Source organism: Equus quagga, chromosome 4 (genome assembly GCF_021613505.1).
Source record: "Equus quagga isolate Etosha38 chromosome 4, UCLA_HA_Equagga_1.0, whole genome shotgun sequence".
Classification (NCBI taxonomy): domain Eukaryota; kingdom Metazoa; phylum Chordata; class Mammalia; order Perissodactyla; family Equidae; genus Equus; species Equus quagga.
Window position 1 is genome coordinate 97,681,898 of NC_060270.1, and position 16,564 is coordinate 97,698,461.

Here is a 16,564-nt window from a genome sequence, read left to right on the forward strand (position 1 = left end):
GCAACCATCACCACAATCAACTGGAGAACATTTTCATCATCTCAGAAAGAAACCTTGTACCTCTTTAGCTGTCACATCCCACTCCTCCTATCCCCTCAGCCCTAAGCAAGCACTAATCTACTTTCTCTCTTTATATATTTGCTTATTCTGGACATGTCATATAAATTGAATCCTACCATGTGTGGTCTTTGTGTCTGGTTTCTTTCACTTAGCATAACGTTTTTGAGGATCTTTCACACTGCAGCCTGTATCCATACTTCATCACATTTTATAGCAAAGAATATTCCATTGTGTGTATATACCACATTGTGCTTTTCCATTCACCAGATGACGGACAGTTGGGCTGTTTCCACGTTTAGGCATTTATTAATAATGCAGCTTTAGACATTAGTCTACATATTTTTGTGTGGACATAAGTTTTAATTTCTCTTTGGTATACACCTAGAGGTGAAATTGTTTGGTCAAATGGTATCTCTACATTCAACTTTATGTTTGTTGAACCAAACAAATGTTTCCCAAAGTGACTGCACCACTTTACATTCCCACCAGCAGTGGAGGAGGGTTCCTATTTCTCCACATCCTTGCCAACACTTGTTATTAGCTGACATTTTGATTGCAGCCATACTAGTGTGCGTGAAGTGCTATCTCATTGGGGTTTTGATTTACATTTTCCTGATGACTCATGATATTGAATATTTTTCATGTGCATATGGGCTATTTGCATATCTTCTTTGAAGAAAGGTCTATCCAGATCCTTTCTTAATTGGGTTGTCTTTTTATTATTGAATTTGTAAGAGTTCTTGATATGTTCTAGATAAAATTCTCTTATCAGATACATGATTTGCAAATATTTTTTCCCCACTGTGTTGTCTTTTCATCTTCATGATAGTGTTCTTTAATGCACAAACATTTTAAATTTTAAGTATAATTTATCTTTTTTCTTTTTTTGCTTTTGCTTTCATTTTGGTTTTATAACATTAGGTGTATATATGTTTATAATTGTATTATCTTCCTGATGGACTGACCATTTAATCATTATAAAATATCTCTCTCTATTTCTAGTAAAATTTTTTGTTTTAAAATCTACTTTGCCTGTTGTTAATATAGCCACTCCAACTCTCTTATTGTTCAGTTAGTTTTTGCTGCTGAGAAAGGAGTCACTTTGGATAGTGAATGCATCAATTTCAGCTTAAAAACTTAGTCATTATTCATTGCTTGCTCTAAACAATAAAGACCAAACTTTTATTAGGTTGTTAATGCCCTTGTGGAACTTGTATTAAAAAAATGCAGTTCTTTGGCCCCTGGACAAACAAACTCAGAATGTCCAGTAACACGATCTAAATACCTGCATATTAACAAACTTTCTGAATGATTCTTATTTCTACTGGCAACTGACAGCAATTCTGCTAAAGATTTAATTACATAAATGTCTTTATTCTGGATTTTTTGTTTATTGGGATTATATCGTATATTTTCTGTTTGGGATCATTTAGTCAACTCCTCCTCCCAGGTTATAAATTCCCTTCAAGAACAAGCCTACCCTCAACAATTAAAGAGTATGCATGGTTCTTTACACACAGCAAATAGACAAGAAATGTTGAATAGGAGGTAAACAGCACTCTAAGCTGAGGCCTATTAGAAGCGTGACACAGACTAGCTTGATTGGAGGTCTGTAATCAGTTTGACCAAAGATGAGTCTGGTGGGCACAAAATATGTTGTTGCAGAGATATCCAAAGGCCAGGTCATTGTGTGACAAGCAAAAGAGTTTAGATGATATCCTGTAAGTAATGCCTTTAAGAAAGATTACTTCACTGGCAAATAAAATGAAGGCTTAAGTTCCTGAATATTCCACAAAATATAAGACAAGGACTTGACTACAGAAGGAACTGAAATGTAGAAGAGAGGATGGATGACATGGATGGTAAAGGCAAAAAATCAACTCATTTGGTTGAGGAGAAAAGAAAAGGGAGTTTACTACCATGACTCCATTGTTTCCTTAAATGACTTAGATAATGGTGGGTTCATTAACTAAAGTTTACTAAGAAATGAGTTAAGGCAGCCAAAGATTAGTTACAGTTATACAAGATGAAGAAGTTCTAGAGATCTGCTGTACAACGTAGTGCCTTTGGTTAACAATATGGTGTTATGCACTTAAAAACTTGTTAAGACGGTAGGTCTCATGCTAAGTGCTCTTACCACACACACACAAAAAAAGGCAAGGGGACACAAGGAAACTTTTGGAGATGATAGATATGTTTATTACCTTGTTTGTTGTGATGGCATGAGCGTACACATATGTCCAAACTCATCAAAATATATACCTTAAATATGTGAAAATTTTTGCATGCTGAACATACTATAATAAAGTTGAAATATTAAATAAATAACTATATTTTTAAATTTCAAAACAAATTGAAAGGCTTTGTAACTGTTGAATATTAAAGGGCATTAAAGAAATGTGACATCTAACTGTAATGTGCAATTGATATCCTTCCATAAAGGAGGTTATTGCAACATTTGCCACAATTTGAATAAGGTCTTCTGATTGGATAGCAGTATTGTATCATTGTAAAACCTTTTAACTAGGTGTGGGTCTGCATTCAGATTCTTATGAAAGAGACTGGAACTAATTTCCCTTGATCTAGCTGTCAGACCAAAATTTGATTGATTGACTGATTGATTGATTGATTATTTTTTAAAGTACTATGTAAATTTACCCTTTCCTTATCTGTATAATAATTATTTATTGATGTGAAACAAATTACCCTAAAACTTGTTAGCTTAAGATAATAATATTTTTAATCTCAGAGTTTCTCAGAGTTAGGAATCGAGGAGCAGCTGAGCTAGGTGGTTCTTGGAGATCCTCATTATGTTGTGGTCAAGAAATTGGCTGGAGCTAGAGTCCTAGACCTGGGCTGGAGAACCCTCTTCCCAGGTAGCTCCTTCACATGGCTGCTCAGTTGGTGCTGGTTGATGACGGGAAACACAATTACTCACCAGATGGGCCTCTCCGTAGAACTGCTTGAATGCCCTTACAACATGTTTGCTGATCCTCCGGAATGAATGATCCAAGAGAGAAAAAACAAGTAGAAGCTCTATCCTTTCAATGGCCTAGGTTTAGAAGTCACTTGGCATCCTTTCCACTACAATCTATTCAGTAGAAGCAAATCACTAAGTCTGGCCTTTTTCAGTTGAACAAGGGGCAAATGGCATTTCATGCAGAGACCTACTAACAGACTAACTTGATAGGAAAACTAGTTAGTTAGAACACAGGCTCTTTTTGAAGGAAGGCGGGTCAAAGATTTTGTGGGCATATTTTCAAACCACCATATTACCTATTTAGCTTCCAAGTCAAAATACTTCATTTGAACAATCAAAAATCTTGATACTAAGTATAGTTCCATTCCTCAAAGAATTTGTGTATAATTCAAATGGCTCTAAGCATACTTATTTGGATTATGGGCAAAACAAGATGAAAGACACATAAGAAGGTGTTTGCAAGAATCTAAATATAAAGTGACCAGAATTTGCAGATTGTTTGGTGATGAAAATGAAGCAGAAAAAGATCCTTGCAAAATGCTCTGCACAAAATCATGAAACCTCACTGGCTCTTGAGGCTTTTCCATTCTGGCCTCATCTTTCTATAATTTCTCTAGCCATTCCACCACATATCACATTTTATAGTTGAATTTTAATTATATAAACATTTAGTTCATTGTGTATCAGCCTTTGCTGTTGACTTAGCAACTTAAAAGAAAAACAATTTATTATTTCTCACATTTCCGTGTGGGTCTTGGCAGTTCTGGTCTGGAGTGGTTAAGTTGAGGGCCGGCTGGTCTAGTTTGGCTTCACTCAGATGTCTGGGGCTGTGGCAAGGATGGCTGGAATCTCTGAGCTTCTCTCTACACAATATTTGAGTAGAGAGAATGGAATGTTTGAGCCTTTCTCTCTGGTCTCTCTCCTGGAAACTAGCCTAAGCATTTTCATTTGGAGGTTTCAGTGTTCCCAGTAGTGAGAGAGAGTAAATCTCTGCATTAGTCAGTGTTCTCCAGAGAAACAGAACCAATAGGAGATATAGAGATATATATGAGGAGATTTATTACAGGAATTGACTCATGTGGTTATGGAGGCCAAGGAGTCCCAGGATCTGCAGTCTGCAGGCTGAAGAACCAGGAAAGCTAGTCGTGTAATTCTGTGTGAGTTGGAAGGCCTGAGCTGGGTGGGGTGGGGGTAGAGGGTTGATGGTATAATTCCCAATAAGTTGGAGAACCAGGAGTAAGCAAAGATGAATGTCAGCTGAAGCAGAGAGAGAGGGAGTTTGTCCTTCCTCTGCCTTTTTGTTCTATTTAGGCCTTCAAGGAATGAGATGATTCCCACCCACATTTGGGAGATCTTATCTGCTCTCACCAATAAATGCTAGTCTCTTCTGGAAACACTCTCACAGATGCACTCAGAAATAATGTTTTACCAGCTATCTGGGCATTCTTTAGCCCAGTCCCGTTGCACATGAAATTAACCATCACAGGCCTCAATGTACTAAAAATTTTCAAGGCTCTACCTGCGTTATGTTTGCTAATATACCATTGGCCAAAGCAAGTTACATGAGCAAGCCCAGATTCAACAGGTGGAGACATCAAGTTCACTGCCTGAGAGGACCAGCAGAGTCACATTGCAAAGGAATGTGTATTCAGGAATAAGAGGAGTTTTTAATAACCTACTACACATTGTTTCTGGCTTAGTGATTATTGTCACTTTCTATTTTTGCACAATTACTTTACTTTTAGCACTTTGGAGTTTAGTGAATATCTTTAGCAATCAACAATGTAACTGAAACATGAAAATGAGTGGGAATTCAAGAGATGTTCCCCGACTTGGTAACCCCCATAATTTTGCTCTGAGTTTTCTATGTGAATGCAAGTGCATCGTTTTCCAGTAGTACCCTTTAAGGCATATCTCTTCTCTATCACATACAAAGCAGAGAGGTGAGCTAGTAATGGGCTTACTTGGTTATTTTCCATCAAGTGATCTATACTTCTTGGCTTCATTTATCTACCTGAATTAATCAGTCCACAAGTTTTCTACATTTGAGGATTTAATGTTTAATATGCATGTCCGTTTTTCACTTTCTCGAAGATGTGGTAATACTGGCAAGTACATAGGCACACTAGTTATTTAAGTGCTTTGTAGCTTATTAATGAGATTGTACTGAGGTCCATTTAGGATTTTAATTGTGTTTTTATCCCTTTTGCTTCCAGCTTCTTTTGGCTAATAAAGTTGCCACAGCTGCTTCAGATTGGCCATTCCTCCTGGGAGGAAAACCATATGGAATGCTTAGAACAGGTGCTTGGTACTTGACCGGCTTCATCAATTTAAATGAACTTGACCTGTGGGCCTGATGTTGGGGCACCAGCCTACAGATGTGTTTGCAAAAATTAAAAAATTGACTCTTTCAGGGGCCGGCCCGGTGGCTCAGCGGTTAAGTGTGCACCTTTGGCTTCTTGGCGGCCCGGGGTTCACTGGTTTGGATCCCAGGTGCGGACGTAGTGCCACCTGGCACACCATGCTGTGGTAGGCATCCCACATATAAAAATAGTGGAAGAGGATGGTCATGGATGTTAGCTCAGGGCCAGTCTTCCTCAGCGAAAAGAGGAGGATTGGCGGCAGTTAGCTCAGGGCTAATCTTCCAGGAAAAAAAAAAAAAAAATGACTCTTTTGTGTTACCAGGATTGGAGGACAATATTAAGAACTTTTACTTCCACATAAGCATTTTCTCAGTCAACGTGAGACCACAGTGCAGTAAACTTGGAAACATTGATAGTATTTAAATTGGCAACTGAGAAGGGGGAGAAAACTCGGGTCCCTCGGCCTTCATTTTACCATAACGTTAGGCATGTTACTCTGTCAACCAGAGAGCAAGGAATGGAACTGTTATCGCCCAGGAAAGCCTGAAGTAATGAATTTTACACCCTTAAAAGAGGCGCTTGGAGGAACTGGAGATTATCCCGAGAAAGGTAATTAGGAATTAAAAATCAATGGTGGAGTTTTTCTGAGGAGTTAAGGCTACTTAACCCAGAGGGGAAAATAAGTCTTAAAGGTTTCTACATTAACGAATTGAAATTATAAAGAAGGTGTTGAGCAGCTGTTCTCCAACTCTATAGAGCACTGAACTAAAGAAAAGATAATCTTGACAGGCAACAACAGATGTACCAGTGAAGGGTAACCCCCCAAATTTTGACTCTAAGGATTGTAAACCAGTGAATGGTACAAAATCCACTTAGAAAGCCTTAAAGAACAAAACAAAATAATCAACTCTGACTTTTATAGCATATAATTCTATCACAGGGTTGGTGACTGGACTCTATTTCTTCATTTCTGGACCAAAATAGTAGATGCTGAGCCTCTGCTATGTGTCAGAGATTGCGTGTGTGAGCATATAAAGAAGGCAAGTTCCTGTTCCTCAGGCTTCTCTCTAGAGCAAGGACTTCTCCTGCACCCAGTTCTGTGCTCTGCATCTAGTGATTTCTAGTCTCCTTCTGAGTCAAATGTTTCTCTGACTTCTTGGCTAGAAGACAATTTCAGGAACATGTGCATTAATGTTCAAATGAGAAGTGTGCAAAGAATTACCTGCAAGGCTCTGGTTTGTGGGCATGTTAGAGTTTGTGTCTTCATCAAAGAAACACAGAGGACAAGAGATTGGCTTTGTCTTCTTCTCCCTGAAATACTAATGAACCACAACAGACTGCCTTATATCTCTGGCTGCTCATTTCAATTAATTTAAAACCCTGAGCTTTGGAGATCAAAACTGCTGATTCCTTGCCCAGGGAGATGGTTTGGTTTCTAACTCTAGCCAGCAGACCTGTAGGTATTGCTGGTCGCTAGCAAGACTCAATGAGAGAGAATGAATGAAATTGGGCACAGCTATAACCTTTCGTTTGACCCAAATTTCCCAGGCAGAAATGCAAGCCAAACTATGAGAATGCTGATAGCAAATCGTTAGGATTACGTGAATCTACAAATCCAAACACACATCATGCCTTCTAGTAGAGTAGAACCGCCTTGTATTTTTTTAATCAATGCATGCCAAAGAAGCTCTCAGATCAACTTATATTTTCAAAAAGAGATATTTCAATAATTTTTCCCAGGCTTTTGATAAGAAGCCAAATTTCATCAAACTCCTTTACAGACTCATATCCAAAATTCTAGTATGATTAATATATTATTATAAAATGTAGTCTAATATGTTAATGAAAATATGTTGTGGTTGAGGTTTATCCTTTAAGGAACACTGAAAAGTGGACAGACTGTAAACATTTTGTTCAGGAATATGCATATCTTCAAAATATTATATAAGAAATTCTGATTTCTGACTTTCAAATGGAGACAGATGATTTCACCTTAGTTTGACAAGCGTTTAGCAAGTGACTACAGGAAACAAGTGGATGAATACATGAAATGTAAAGATGAGCATAATGCACAGTCTTTACCCTCAGACAGCTTGCAGTCTAACAGAGGAGCTAAAATCTTCCAAATCTGTAACACAAATTAGAGTATGATGAAAGCCATATATTAGGACTTGACAAGAGATTTTCACATATTGAAGTATATGGGGCAACTATTGGGGTTCAGAACTGATTCAGCTTCAATTGAAAAGCCTGACTTATGACCTATCAAACACACATTGTACATCTGCTTAACCATTAAAGAATGCGCTCTCTTAAGATGAGAAAGCGCACTTCCTCTCCTATGCCCTATTGGTAACCCCCTATTGGTAAAGCCCTGATTAGTCCCTTTCCTGACATCATGGTCATGTTGACCTGCTAATTTGCAACTGAATACTTCTTTGAAACTTTGATGAAAATGTATCCTGGGTGTGTTTAATGTATGTTCTTTGTTCTAAAAAGAGATAAGACTGTACTGAAAACCATGCTTCTCCAGAATGCCTTCTAAGTCCTTCTCAGGTTATAATCTTCACTCTGGCTCATAATAAACCCACCCCAATTCTGATTTATAGGTTGGTGATGGATTATTTGCATCGACATTTCTTGGCATAGTTGCAGCAGGATTTCAGAGAAACCCACTGGAGACCACCTGGAATCTACAGTGAACCGGCATTCAGTACCAATAGGGGCCCATTGAGCCCCCCTGGATCACTGCATTCTTCAAGTGACCCTGGTGAGTTGTCCTGGAACCTAGACCTCATTTTAAGTCAATGGTCCAAAATTTATCTGAGCTGTTTCAAACCTTAAGACTAGGTGTCTTAAGAGGGTACCGGTACATATCCTAGGAAAGAGGAAACTAGGGAGAATTTCCTAGGCCAGGGGAGCCTAGAGGGAACTTTGGAGTGAATGGGCAGAATGACCTTTTTAATTTGGCTTTAAATTGGAAAGAATTGTGTTTATAAAGTCTGAACAAACTGCTTGATAGGGATATGAAAGACTCAATGGGTTCCACTCCGAGAAGAAGGGATATTGGTCCTCCAGGCAGAAAGGCATTCTAGGTGACTGAGAACCTTAGCTGGAGTGTTGGAGGGTCAAATCCTCATGACGTGTAGTGGTCCCATAGGGCACTCCACTGTCATTCACATTAATTAATTAAAGGCTCATCCGGGGAAGCTCATATGAGCGTTGGTCACTGGAGCTCCGAGCCCCCACAGTGGTTTTAGGCTGCCAGGGGGAGAAACCAAGGCACGTAAGGGAGTGTTTATGACCTTTCTTTAGGGAGTAACACTCCCAAGCAGCACACTTCTGACCCAGTATACTGTCCCTAGGAAGTGTTCAGACTTTATAGCAGAACAAAACTGAAAGAAAAGCTGGTAATCTAGCTTCTAACAGTCGACCAGTTCCCAACTGGGCAGCCTCACCTCCAAACCCTGGCTGGCTTCCTGCTGTGACTTGTAAGTGCTTAATGAAATAAGGATAGCTGTAAGTGGCGGCAGGATAACCCAGGATAATTTGAAATTACAGTGGCCCCTGTGGGGCTCCTTTTTAAGAGCCAGGTAACAGAGATTTTTAAAGAATCGAGCTCACCAACTTCCAGTGCAATTGCTCAAACTAAAGGTTCTGAAAGCTGTAAATATTTACAAAGAACAACAACAAAAAAATATCTTACTAAGCTTGTTTCATGTCCTGAGGGCTTGGCTTAATAATCATCAGGTTAGAGGTCCCAAAATATGGTTGGACAAAATGCAATTGCATCCCATTTTGCAGTCAGAGATTGTCAGACAGAAATGTGGGTTGCACTCCATTCGTGGCTAAGGGTCTTATCAAACTGCCACCAGCCTCAGGGGAATTACATTGGCCATTAGAAGGAATGTTCCAATTAGATAAGATCATGGAAGAGGTGCACTTAAAAGCCAAGACTTTAAAATTCCAAAATAATCTTATTGAAAGTTTTGTTGCAAATAGAAAATTAAGTTATAAACAGTACTTGAAGAAAAATATTAGGCCATGACTTGACAGACACCCCCGTAGTCTACTATCTGAGTCAATGAAATTCTGATTTTCTGGGAAGCTGCTATGCTAAAGATTACTGCAATTGTTCAATACAGCCAGGTAGTTACTGTTTGTCCTGTCTGAAACCTGATGAGGTATTCAAAAGGATTTAGCAATTTAGGATCAGAAATTTAGCCAAACAGGAAGCTGATAGTCAGAGGCTGGTAGGAAGTTTCTTTCCAGGCCTTCTTCCTTAAGTTAAAATGAAACTAAGCACCCAGAGGGAAAAAAACAAATTAGAGTGATATGGTTGGACAGGTAGAACAGCTGTCCTCAATTCACGAACCCTCATAAGACTGGAAAAGCAGTCCTAGAGGCAGTCCAGATTCCACCCAGATCCTTTATCTCAAAAAGGTTTATGGCCTTGCCTCTCTGGGAACTGTTATCTAGCTCATCACCAATTCCTAAAATTGAGGGAAAAAAGGGAAAAAGGCCAGGAAAATGGCCATAAGAGCCCCTTCGCCCAAAATCTAGCATCTTGAGTGTCTTCTCTACAACTATCAGTGAAAAGGCTTAAAACAAAATTTGGATTCATAGCTAGTGTATGTTGTACCTGATTCATGGCAGTTATTTTAAAACAGTCGGTGTGGAGACTCTGTGCACACATGTCTACATATATGTTATATGTGTGTGATATTTTTACCTCCAGATGGTATAATTTCTAGAGAGCTCTATTCAATTGGCTAAAAGTAAGCGCTTACATAAATTCTAAATATAATAGAAACTAACCGAAATGTGGTTCAAGTTAACATGATAAACTTAATCTTTGGTAACTGAAAGCTTATTTGTTTGTAGGTTTGGTTAAAATGAACATGTTTTCACAATTATCAGTATTGAATATGATGCAGACACGCAGCCTTTATTCCACGTTTATTTGTCAAATAAGCTGATATTATCTCTGTTACAAAACTGGTTAACAAAAATAATCATTTAAAATGATGGCTAACTTTGTCTAGTGTCTCGTGAAGTTTTGCAGGCAATCTAAATAGTTATTGAGAAGGAGCAAACTAAATAGATGTAAAAAAGATAAAAGTTTTGGGTGAAATTTTAACAATAATTACGTGTTATGGTGTGTACTTAAATTAGCTTCTAAAATCACTTTGGTAACTTGAAACTTTGAAGTTTTGCTAGGTTAATTTAAATGATGAAAATCCATTGAGCATCTAGATTATTTCCAAATAAGATAAAATATTAGACACTAATTATTAAATGTAGATTTACCTACTTTGGGCTTCTTGTAACAAAGAAATTAGGAAGTGTTTGAGTCTATTGGTAAACATGGCTTGTGTTTTATTAAGGATGGTACTATAGAGTAGCATGTTTCTAAAATTATAAAATGGATTTACAAACTTGCCAAGCCACAGAATGCTAATGTGAAAGACAGTTTATAATTGCTTACTTCTTAGTTTTTACTTAAAAATTAAGAAATTAAGATTTCTAAGGGTTAAAAATTCTAATTAATATATGTAATTAAAGCTACTAAAAATTAATAAGGAAAACATCTTTGTGTTCAAGTAAAGTAAAATGTATGTTTTCAGTAAAGAGGGCAAAAAGAATGGAAATATTTTTGTTTGTTTTGTTAAAGTACTACAGGGGAAGAAAGAAAGTGCAGGACAAATTCTGAATGTAAAAAAGAAAGTGACAGAAGGTTGAGAGAAGTAAAACCCTGAGGAGTTTTGTACATGGTCAAGTTGGCTAAGATTGAAATGAATCTAATTAAGTAAATGAGTTTTTTAAATTAAAAGTAACCTGGTACAAGAATTAGAATTTGGCCTAGCCCAGTGGCCCAGTGATGAAGTTCGTGCCCTCCACTTCAGCGGCCCAGGGTTTTGCTGGTTCGGATCCTGGGCGTGGACATGGCACTGCTCATCAGGTCATGCTGAGGCGGCGTCCCACACAGCACGATCAGAAGGACCTACAACCAGAATATACAACTATGTACTGGAGGGCTTTGAGGAGAAGAAGCAGAAAAAAAAAGAAGATTAACTCAGGTGCCAATTTTAAAAAAACAAACAAAAAAAGAATTAGAATTTGACTTTCTCTCTTAAAAGGGATAATTTTCTTAAACTCTCAATCTGCTCTTGGTAATGAGGTTATAAAAGGTTTTTCTTTATTTTTGAGTAAGTCTACCTAAAGACAGAAATCTGTGTTTTGTTAAAATAATTTCTTATGTTCAAAAAGACTGAGGTCTCTCTATTAAGGTTTTTTTTTGACCATTTTAATGCTTAGTTTGCCCTTGACTGTTTCTGTTGTCACTTTGAATCGATAACTAAGCATCGTTTCACAGCAACAAGATCAGCAGACACTTGATCTTGGTTGACCAAGTATTTTAAAACCTTTTGATATTTTTGACAAGCTCCCCAAAATTCATAACCTAAATGAAGTTTTTATTTTGTCTTTCTTCTTTGAGAATTTTCAGAGGGCCCCTGGGACTTCTCAAAGAAATTTGTTCTCTCTTCCTATAAAGAGAGGATACTAAGTAAGTTTATTTGGTATGCTAACTTGCATGGGAAGCGTTGTCAAGTAAATGATGATAAACCTTCTTAGGTTATATTGTGCAGGTAAATATTATTCACTATTTTAACCCTGCTACCTTGCTTCCAACATCACAAGGGGAAAAGATCACGACTGCATTCTATTATTTAATTGCTTTACAGATGGATCTTACTTAAACGATAAGCGAGAATATCAACCTGTATATGCTGTCCAGCCTCAAGAATACCCACTGCTTTCTATTAACTCTGCAAACCCAGTGAAAGGTTTCCTTCCATAGACTCAAGAAATCACCATGGAGAAAAGAAATAAAGGTGGTGACAAAACGGTGGAAAACAATACTTTTGGAAACTTTCTCCCACAGTGGTTCATAAAGCCTATGCTCATTGTGCTATATGCCCAAAGCATAATCTAGGGAAACTATTTCATGAATCACAAGGCTACTTTCCCCTTCCTAAGGGACCCTTTGAGGTATGGCAATTGGACTTTGTCCAAATGCCACCAACTCAGGGATAAATATATCTTGTAATGATCTGCTTGTTCTCACATTGGGTTGAGGACTTTCCTTCAGAAGAGTGAAGGCTTTAGGTAAATTATTATTGAAAAGCATAATTCCTGTTTGAGGAATTCCTACCAAGTTACACAGTGACTGGGGAACTCACTTCACTGGACAAATAATCAAATCTATTTGTCACATTTGGCCAACAAGGCAGCATTTCCTCTGTGCTTAACATCCCTGACCCTCAGGCTTGGTGGATAGAGCTAACAGCACAATCAAAACTCAATTGGCCAAGGGGCTGGCCCCATAGCCGAGTGGTTAAGTTCGCGTGCTCCACTGCAGACGGCCCAGTGTTTCATTGATTCAATTCCTGGGCACAGACATGGCACTGCTCATCAAACCACGATGAGGCAGCATCCCACATGCCACAACTAGAAGGACCCACAACAAAGAATATACAACTATGTACTGGGGGGGTCTAGGGAGAAAAAGGAAAAAAATAAAATCTTCAAAAAAAAAAAGCTCAATTCGCCAAGATTTCAGAAGCATTTATTCTCTCATGGCCAAAAGCTCTTCCACTAGCTCTCCTGAACCTTAGATCCACACCCTTTTGGTAAACATCAGCTGTCTCCTTTTAAAATAATAATAGGACAGCTTATGTAACTAGGTGTAGAAATGTATGAACAAACTTTGCTTAAGGGAGATATATTACATTGTTGTCAGGCTCTCATTGAGATGCTTAAAAAAAGTAAAATGTTAGTAGCTGATTCTTTTTCTTTTTTTTTTTTTGAGGAAGACTAGCCCTAAGCTAACTACTGCCAATCCTCCTCTTCTTGCTGAGGATGACTGGCCCTGAGCTAACATCCATGCTCATCTTCCTCTACTTTATACGTGGGACGCCTGCCACAGCATGGCTTTTGCCAAGCGGTGCCATGTCTGCACCTGGGATCCAAACGGGCGAACCCCGGGCCCCCGGGAAGCGGAATGTGTGAACTTAACACTGCGCCACCAGGCCAGCCCCTAGCTGATTCTTTTCACAGAGTGCTCCAGACCTTACGGATCATGGACTATAACCTGGAGAATTTATTTATTGGAAGAGGCATCAAATAAAAGACCCTATGCAGCCCTGTTGGAAAGGACCATACCAGGTACTTTTAACCGATACGTGCATTACAGAATCAAAAGGCATAGACTCATGGATTCATATTTCTCTTTTAAAAAAGACCTCTCCACTTGAGTTGGTTTCAGTTCCTATTTCTTTTTTATAATTTTTTTTTTAAGATTGGCACCTGAGCTAACAACTGTTGCCAGTCTTTTTTTTCTCTGCTATATCTCCCCAAATCCCCTGGGCACACAGTTATGTATCCTAGCTGCAGATCCCTCCAGTTGTGGCACATGGGACACTGCCTCAACGTGGCCAGTCGAGCAGTGCCATGTCCGCGCCCAGGATCCAAACCAGCGAAACCATGGGCTGCTGCAGTGGAGCATGCAGCCTTAACTGCTCGGCTCCGGGGCCGGCCCCTTGGTTCCTATTTCTGATACCCAACTTCAGCTGACCAAGACAAATATCTCCAAACCAGGACGAAAAGAAGATGGCACCTGTTGTAGACAGCTGTCCCAAGACTCTGAACCAGGCCTGTATTCCCAACCTTTTATCTCCTCATCTAAACCTTTGTTGTGCTTAAACTGTATACATATTTTATAATTGTTCCATTTAGGTTTTCAGAATACTATTATACTTAAAGAAAGTGACTGATTTAGAACAGATTGATCTTGAAGGCCAGGCATCTATTGGTTGGCTCCTAACAGAACTCGGTGGTTATGTGGAAAAAATCTTTGGCCTTGGCTACTGCCTGTATGATAAAACACTACACCCTGACTTTCCCTTGGATGCAGGGAAGGAGTCACACTGAGCTAACACCTGTTGCCAATCTCCCTCTCTTTAAGGTCAGATGGGCTCATTCAGTGTTCCACTGGTATGACCACTGAGCAGCTAGCTATAGTTGTTCCTTCTTTGAGGCTAAAGGGTGTCATATCACATACAGAAGCCCTTAACAGTAGTCAAGCAGGAATAGCCTTATTAGATACTGAAATGTCTTTAATGAGAAAGGCTGTCCTTTAAAGTAGAATAGCTTAAGATATACTTACGCCATCCCGAAGGTGGTACATATATATATCATTCGAACTGAAAGCTGTGGTTTTATACCTGATGAGTCCTCCAATGTATCATCTCTGCTAAAGCACATGAAAAAAAGCAGGTGAATGCCTTAAGAGATCCTATACCTGGTCTTGATTTGTTTAGTTGGCTGCCTTCTGGTATTAGCTTCCATTTGCAACCTGGACTGCAATTCCTATTTCTATTACTCCTTAGAATTCTTGTATTAGTCATAACATTCAAACTAATTAGTATTTTCTTTCTCAGTGTTATAAGACTAGCATGCAAGCTAGCGTGATGATTGCTCAGTGACTTGAGATAGTTGATCGATCTTACAACCCTGGACAAATCTCCTTTTCTTATTAAGGCTATGCCTATGAATTGATTTTTAGGGTAATCATTTCAAGTATTGGATTACCTGTTCTATAATTGTTATAAACAGTGTAACTATAGGAAGTCACGTGAAAGCACATGTGCAATGTTTGTGCAATAATCTAAAAATAACTGACAAATTACATAACCAATGAAACGCTTCCCCTGTTAATGTGTATCTCTATGCTTGTCCACTATATCTGACTATTTCCTCTCAGTGTGGATAACTGGGCAAATCAATGAAATAAAAGCCAAAGCCTACCGCCAAGGGACATGATGGACCCAGTGCAGGCAGCAACCACCCTGGCACCAAGGGACAATATTTTGATCAGCAATGCTTTCTATTGAAAGATTATTGATCAAAAGGATAAAATGATGAGATTTTCACATATTGAAGTATATGGGGCAACTACTGGGGTTCAGAACTGATTCAGCTTCAACTGAAAAGCCTGATTTATGGACTATCAAACACACATTGTACATCTGCTTAACCATTAAAGAAGGCACTCTCTTAAGATAAGAATGCATACGTCCCCTCCTATGCCCTATCGATAATGCCCTGATGGTAAATTAGTCCCTTTCCTGACATCATGGTCATGTTGACCTGCTAATTTGCAACTGAATACTTCTTTGAAATTTTGATGAAAATGTATCCTGGTTGTGTTTAATGTGTATTCTTTGTTCTAAAAAGATATAAGACTGAACTGAAAGCCATGCTTCTCCAGAATGCCTTCTAAGTCCTTCCTGGGTTATAATCCTCATTCTGGCTCATAATAAACTCACCTCAATTTTGATTTATAGGTTGGTTATAGATTATTTGCACTGACGGACTCAACACTGCAAATGACTAAAACTGACTTAAGGAAAAAAGTGTTGGGAAAGGAAGACTATATTGCTTCACAAACTGCAAATTCCACAAGCATTAGTGAGTCCAGGTTCAGCTAGGTTCAGGCATTCCAGTCATGTTGATAGAGAGCTGTCTTTGGTTAATTCTTAGCTCCCCTTGGCTCTGGACTGGCTTAATTCTCAGGAAGGCTCTCCTATGTGTTGGCAAAATAACCACTACTAGTTCCACTCTTAATATATTCTACCAGGTTGTCTAACTAAGAGATAAGCAAGTTTTTTTCCTAATAGTTCTTGTAATAAACCTGGGTTGCTGCCATTGATTTACTCAGTTATTTAACCAATATTAAGCACATACTAAGTATGAGACAGTGTTCCAGGCTTAGAGGATGCAGTATTGAACAAAACAGGCAAATCTCCTGCCCCCATGGAAATCATATTCCGGTGAGGAAACATACATACACAAATATGGAAATAAATATGTAAAAATATTTTGGATAGGTGTAAAGAAAAGCAGGGTAAGGGATAGAAAGTGATTCATCTGCGCAGTTTGTGTCACCTGTTGGCCTCTGAAGCATTGGGTGGGACTGTTTGGGCACACCTGGAACAGATGACCATCTCTGTATCAAGAGGAATGCCCTCAGTAGCAACCAAGTCACCTAGGAGAAGAATATGGAGTAAATGCCTCCTCCAAGAGAAACTCAAGATGT